The sequence below is a fragment of the Mustelus asterias genome, chromosome 22, assembly GCF_964213995.1.
Source record: "Mustelus asterias chromosome 22, sMusAst1.hap1.1, whole genome shotgun sequence".
NCBI lineage: Eukaryota > Metazoa > Chordata > Chondrichthyes > Carcharhiniformes > Triakidae > Mustelus > Mustelus asterias.
In genome coordinates, this window is record NC_135822.1 from 45477182 (window position 1) to 45484618 (window position 7437).

Consider the following 7437-nt stretch of genomic DNA (forward strand, 5'->3'; position numbering starts at 1 on the left):
CCTTGTAACTCAAACCATCAAGTCCCAGTAGTATCCTCGTAAATCTTTTCTGCAATCTTTCTAGCTTAATAATATCCTTTCTATAAGAGTGTGACCAGAACTGTACACAGTATTCCAAGTGTGGCCTTACCAATGCCTTATACAACTTCAACAAGACGTCCCAACTCCTGTATTCAATGTTCTGATCAATGAAACCAAGCATGCCAAATGCCTTCTTCACCACTTTGTCCACCTGTGACTCCACTTTCAAGGAGCTATGAACTGGGACCCCGAGATCTCTTTGTTCTGTAATTCTCCGCAACGCCCTGCCATTAACTGAGTAAGTCCTGCCCTGGTTCTATTGACCAAAATGCATCATCTCGCATTTATCTAAATTAAACTCCATTTGCCATTCGTCAGCCCACTGGCCCAATTGATCAAGATCCCGTTGCAAGATAACCTTCATTGTCCACTGTGCCACCAATCTTGCTGTCATCTGCAAACTTACTAACCATGCCGACTAAATTGCCTTGGAGCTGGAGGAAGATTGCGGGCACAGAAGGCCCGGGCCTTACCACTTGCAGGAGAAGAGGGAGACGACTACCAGAGGCAGGAGGTGGCCGCCATTCACCCGGGGGGGGTGGGGTGGAGGGGACGCAGGCAAAGGAGGGAACAGAGACCCCGGCAGTTCCGTGCACGAGTGTCATTTGAACAGACGTAGGACATCGCGTGCTGCCAATGGCTCCGCCTCTGAAAGGAGACAGTGCAACACCTGTGCCACCTGTTGCAGGACCTGGCATAAAAGTTCAGAGCAGCAGTCAATTTGACAGCCACCGAGAGTGCCCACCCACCCCCCTCCTCTCGGGGAGGAGGAGGGGGTGGGCACTCTCGGTGGCTGTCAAATTGACGGCTGCTCTGAACTTTTAAGTGACACTCCTTCCAGACCCATGAGCGGAGATGTCTGTGGCATCTCCCAATCAGTCGTGCACAGCTGTGTCAAGCGGGGTGGCTCATGGATGATACGCGTTACCCACTTCAGACATGGCTGATGATGCCTGCAGAGGCCTGTGTTTGTGGCGAAGATCCGCTATAATGAGGCCCATAGAGCCGCCCATGCATTAGTAGAGAAGTGCATTGGGCTCGTCAAAATACGATTCCGGTGCATGGAATGGAATGGAATCCAATGGAATGGAATCCAATGGAGTGGAATGGAATGAATTCCAATGGAATGGAATCCAATGGAGTGGAATGGAATCCAATGGAATAGAATCCAGTGGAATGGAATCCAATGGAATGGAATGGAGTGAAATGGAATCCAATGGAATGGGTTCCAATGGAATGAAATGGAGCGAAATGGATTCCAATAGAATGGAATGGAATCCAATGGAATTCGATGGAATCCAATGGAAGAGAACGGAATGAAATGGAATCCAATGGAATGGAATGGAATCCATTGGAATGGAAAAGAATGGAAACCAGTGGAATGGAATTCAGTGGAATCCAATGGCATGGAAGGGATTGGAATGGAACTAATGGAATGTAATCCAATGGAATGGAATGGAATGGAATCCAAAGGAATGGAACAGAATGGAATGAAATCCAAAGGAGTGGAATACAATGGAATGGAGAGGAATGGAATGGAATCCAATGGAATGGAATCCAATGCAATGGAATGGAGTGAAATGGAATCCAATGGAATGGGGTCCAATGGAAGGAAATGGAGCGAAATGGATTCTAATGGAATGGAATTCGATGGAAGCCAATGGAACAGAACGGAATGAAATGGAATCCAATGGAACGGAATGGAATGGAATCCAATGGAATTGAAACCAATGGAATGGATTCCAATGGAATGTAATCCAATGGAATGTAATGGAGTCCACTGGAATGGAATGGAATGGAATCCAAAGGAATGGAAAAGAATGGAATCCAGTGGAATGGAATCCAGTGGAATCCAATGGCATGGAAGGGAATGGAATGGAACTAATGGAATGGAATCCAATGGATAGGAAAGAAATCCGCTGGAATGGAATGGAATAGAGTGGAATGGAATGGAATGGAATCCAATGGAAGGGAATGGAATCCAATGGAATGGAATGAAATGGAATGGAATCCAATGGGATGGAACAGAATGGAATGAAATCCAAAGGAATGGAATACAATGGAATCCAATGGAATGGAATGGGATTCAATGGAATGTAATCAATGGAATGGAATGGAATCAATGGAATGGAATCCAATGGAATGAAATCCAATGCAATGGGATGGAGTGAAATGGAATCCAATGGAATGGAATAGAATGAATAGAGTCCAATGGAAAGGAATCCAATGGAATGAATTGAATAGAATTCAAAGGAATGGAATGGAGAGGAATGGAATCCAATGGAATGGAATGAAATGGAATGGAATCCAATGGAATGGAACAGAATGGAATGAAATCCAAAGGAATGGAATACAATGGAATGGAGAGGAATCCAATGGAAATGAATGGAATGGAATGGGATCGAATGGAATGTAATCAATGGAATGGGAATCAATGGAATGAAATCCAATGCAATGGGATGGAGTGAAATGGAATGAATGGAGTCCAATGGAATGGAATCCAATGGAACGGAATGGAATAGAATTCAAAGCAATGGAATGGAATGGCATCAAATGGAATGGAATGGAATCCAAAGGAATGGAAAGGAATGGAATGGTATCCAATGGAATGGAATGGAACAGAATTGGATCCAATGCAATGGAATGGAACGTAACGGAATGGAAATGAATGGAATGGAATGGAATCCAATGGCATGGAAGGGAATGGAATTGAATTCAATGGAATTAATATAATGGAATGGAAACCAGTGGAATGTAATTCAATGGAATGGAATGGAATCCACTGGAATGGAATGGAATGGAATCCATTGGAATGGAATGGATTGGTATCGAATCCAATGGAGTGGAATTAAATGGAATGGAATGCAATCCAATTGAATGGAATCCAATGGAAAGGAATGGAGTGGAATGGCATCAAATGGAAAGGAATGGAACGGAATGGAATGGAATCCAATGGAATGGAATTCAAAGGAATAGAATCCAATAGAAAGGAATGGAATGGAATGGCATCAAATGGAATGGAATGGAATCCAATGGAATGGAATGGAACGCAATGGAACGGAAAGGAAGGGAATGGAATCCAATGGATTGGAATGGAACGGAATTGGATCCAATGCAATGGAATGGAATGTAAGGGAATGGAAATGAATTCAATGGAATGGAATCCAATGGAATGGAACCCAATGGCACAGAAGGGAATGGAATGGAATGGAATGAATATAATGGAATGGAATTAATATAATAAAATGGGAACCAATGGAATGTAATCCAATGGAGTGGAATGGAATCCACTGGAATGGAATGGAATCCACTGGAATGGAATGGATTGGTATCGAATCCAATGGAATGGAATGCAATCCAATTGAATGGAATCCAATGACAAGGAATGGAGTGGAATGGCATCAAATGGAAAGGAATGGAATGCAACTGAATGGAATGGAATCCAATGGAATGGAAAGGAAAAGGAATGGAATCCAATGGAATGGAATGGAGTGGAATGCAATCAATGGTCTGGGGTCCAATGGAATGAAATGGAGTGGAGTGGAATCCAATGGAATGGAATGGAATTCATAGGAATGGAATCCAATGGAAAGGAATAGAATGGAATGGAATCAAATGGAAAGGATTGGAATGGAATCCAATGGAATGGAATAGGTTGGAATCGAATCCAATGGCGTGGGATCCAATGGAATGAAATGGAATGAATGGAATCCAATGGAAAGGAATCCAATTGGATGGAATGGAATTCACAGGAATGGAATCCAATGGAAAGAAATGGAGTGCAATGGCATCAAATGGGAAGGAATGGAAAGTAACTGAATGGAATGGAATCCAATGGAATGAAAAGGAAAAGGAATGGAATCCAATGGAATGGAATGGAGTGGAATGCAATCAATGGTCTGGGATCCAATGGAATGAAATGGAGTGGAGTGGAATCCAATGGAATGGAATTCATAGGAATGGAATCCAATGGAAAGGAATAGAATGGAATGGAATCAAATGGAAAGGATTGGAATGGAACGGAATGGAATGGAATCCAATGGAATGGAATAGAGTGGAATGGAATCCAATGGAGTGGGATCCAATGGAATGCAATGGAATGAATGGAATCCAATGGAAAGGAATCCAATTGGATGGAATGGAATTCACAGGAATGGAATCCAATGGAAAGAAATGGAGTGCAATGGCATCATAAGAACATAAGAACATAAGAAATAGGAGCAGGAGTAGGCCATCTAGCCCCTCGAGCCTGCCCCGCCATTCAATAAGATCATGGCTGATCTGACGTGGATCAGTACCACTTACCCGCCTGATCCCCATAACCCTTAATTCCCTTACCGATCAGGAATCCATCCATCCGCGCTTTAAACATATTCAGCGAGGTAGCCTCCACCACCTCAGTGGGCAGAGAATTCCAGAGATTCACCACCCTCTGGGAGAAGAAGTTTCTCCTCAGCTCTGTCTTAAACCGACCCCCCTTTATTTTGAGGCTGTGTCCTCTAGTTTTAACTTCCTTACTAAGTGGAAAGAATCTCTCCGCCTCCACCCTATCCAGCCCCCGCATTATCTTATAAGTCTCCATAAGATCCCCCCTCATCCTTCTAAACTCCAAGGAGTACAAACCCAATCTCCTCAGCCTCTCCTCATAATCCAAACCCCTCATCTCCGGTATCAACCTGGTGAACCTTCTCTGCACTCCCTCCAATGCCAATATATCCTTCCTCATATAAGGGGACCAATACTGCACACAGTATTCCAGCTGCGGCCTCACCAATGCCCTGTACAAGTGCATCAAGACATCCCTGCTTTTATATTCTATCCCCTTCGCAATATAGGCCAACATCCCATTTGCCTTCTTGATCACCTGTTGTACCTGCAGACTGGGCTTTTGCGTCTCATGTACAAGGACCCCCAGGTCCCTTTGCACGGTAGCATGTTTTAATTTGTTCCCATTGAGATAGTAATCCCATTTGTTATTATTTCCTCCAAAGTGTATAACCTCGCATTTCTCAACGTTATACTCCATTTGCCATATCCTCGCCCACTCACTCAGCCTGTCCAAATCTCTCTGCAGATCTTCTCCGTCCTCCACACGATTCACTTTTCCACTTATCTTTGTGTCGTCTGCAAACTTCGTTACCCTACACTCTGTCCCCTCCTCCAGATCATCTATATAAATGGTAAATAGTTGCGGCCCGAGTACCGATCCCTGCGGCACGCCACTAGTTACCTTCCTCCAACCGGAAAAACACCCATTTATTCCGACTCTTTGCTTCCTGTCGGATAGCCAGTCCCCAATCCACTTTAACACACTACCCCCAACTCCGTGTGCCCTAATCTTCTTCAGTAGTCTTTTATGGGGCACCTTATCAAACGCCTTTTGGAAATCCAAAAACACCGCATCCACCGGTTCTCCTCCATCAACCGCCCTAGTCACATCTTCATAAAAATCCAACATGTTCGTCAAGCACGACTTTCCCCTCATGAATCCATGCTGCGTCTGATTGATCGAACCATTTCTATCCAGATGCCCTGCTATCTCCTGTTTAATAATGGATTCCAGCATTTTCCCTACTACAGACGTTAAGCTGACCGGCCTATAGTTACCCGCCTTTTGTCTCCTTCCTTTTTTAAACAGCGGTGTAACATTAGCCGTTTTCCAATCAACCGGCACTACCCCAGAATGCAACGAGTTTTGATAAATAATCACTAACGCATCCACTATTACCTCTGACATTTCTTTCAATACCCTGGGATGCATTCCATCCGGACCCGGGGACTTATCCACCTTCAGTCCCATTAGTCTACCCAGCACTGCCTCTCTGGTAACATTAATTGTATTAAGTATTTCTCCTGCTGCCAACCCTCTATCGTTAATATTTGGCAAACTATTTGTGTCCTCCACCGTGAAGACCGACACAAAAAACTTATTTAAAGACTCAGCCATATCCTCATTTCCCACTATTAACTCCCCCCTCTCGTCCTCCAAGGGTCCAACATTCACTCTAGCCACTCTATTCCTTTTTATATATTTATAAAAACTTTTACTATCATTTTTTATATTAATTGCTAGCCTAGTTTCATAGTCTATCCTTCCTTTCTTTATCGCTTTCTTAGTCTCTCTTTGTTGTTTCTTAAATTTTTCCCAATCACTTGTTTCTCCACTATTTTTGGCCACTCTGTACGCAGCTGTTTTTATTTTAATACTCTCCTTTATTTCCTTCGTTCTCCACGGCTGGTTCTCCCTTTTCTTACAATCCTTGTTTTTTGCTGGAATATATTTTTGCTGAGAACTGAAAAGGATCTCCTTAAAAATCCTCCACTGTTCCTCAGCTATCCTACCTGCCAGCCTGCTCTCCCAGTCTACCTTAGCCAATTCGTCCCTCATCCTATCATATTTCCCTCTGTTCAAACAGAGGACACTGGTTTGGGACCAAACTTTCTCCTCTTCCATCTGAATCAGAAATTCGACCATATTGTGGTCACTAGACCCAAGAGGGTCCTTCACAATAAGATCCTTAATTCTACCTACCTCGTTACACAATACCAGATCCAAAATAGCTCGTTCCCTCGTCGGTTCCGTAACATGCTGTTCAAGGAAACTATCCCGACAGCATTCTAAGAACTCTACTTCCATTCCACCCTTACCGACTTGAGTCTGCCAGTCAATGTGCATGTTGAAGTCCCCCATGATTATTGCCGTTCCGTTTTTACACGCATCCCTTATCTGCTTGTTTATAGCCCTCCCTACCTCAACATTATTATTTGGGGGCCTATATACCACACCTACTAGTGTCTTTCTCCCTCTACTATTCCTCATCTCTACCCATAATGATTCCACGTTTTGTTCCTCAGAGCCTATGTCATCCCTCAGTACTACCCTGATATTATCTCTTATTAATAGCGCGACCCCACCACCTTTTCCTTCCTGTCTATTCTTCCTAACCGCCTGATACCCCTGGATATTCATCTCCCAGTCCTGGTCACCTTTCAGCCACGTTTCTGTAATGGCCACTAGATCGTACCCACTCGTGCTGATTTGCACCATCAACTCATTTACCTTGTTCCGAATGCTTCGTGCATTCAGGCAAAGTGTCCTTATTCCAGCTTTTATCTGGACCCGCTTTGATGAGTCGCGAACACCCTCTCCCTCTACTCCCTTATCTAAATTACCGCCTTCATTCACTTGCACCCTCTCCTCTACCATTAATTTTGTAATTCCCCTTACCCCTGCATCCTCCACCCCATCAATTAGTTCCTTGATCCTAGTCAACTCTTCTAGCTCCCCTCCCCCCAACCTATCTAGTTTAAATTCTCCCCAGTAGCCTTAGCCAACCTACCGGCCAGGATGTTGGT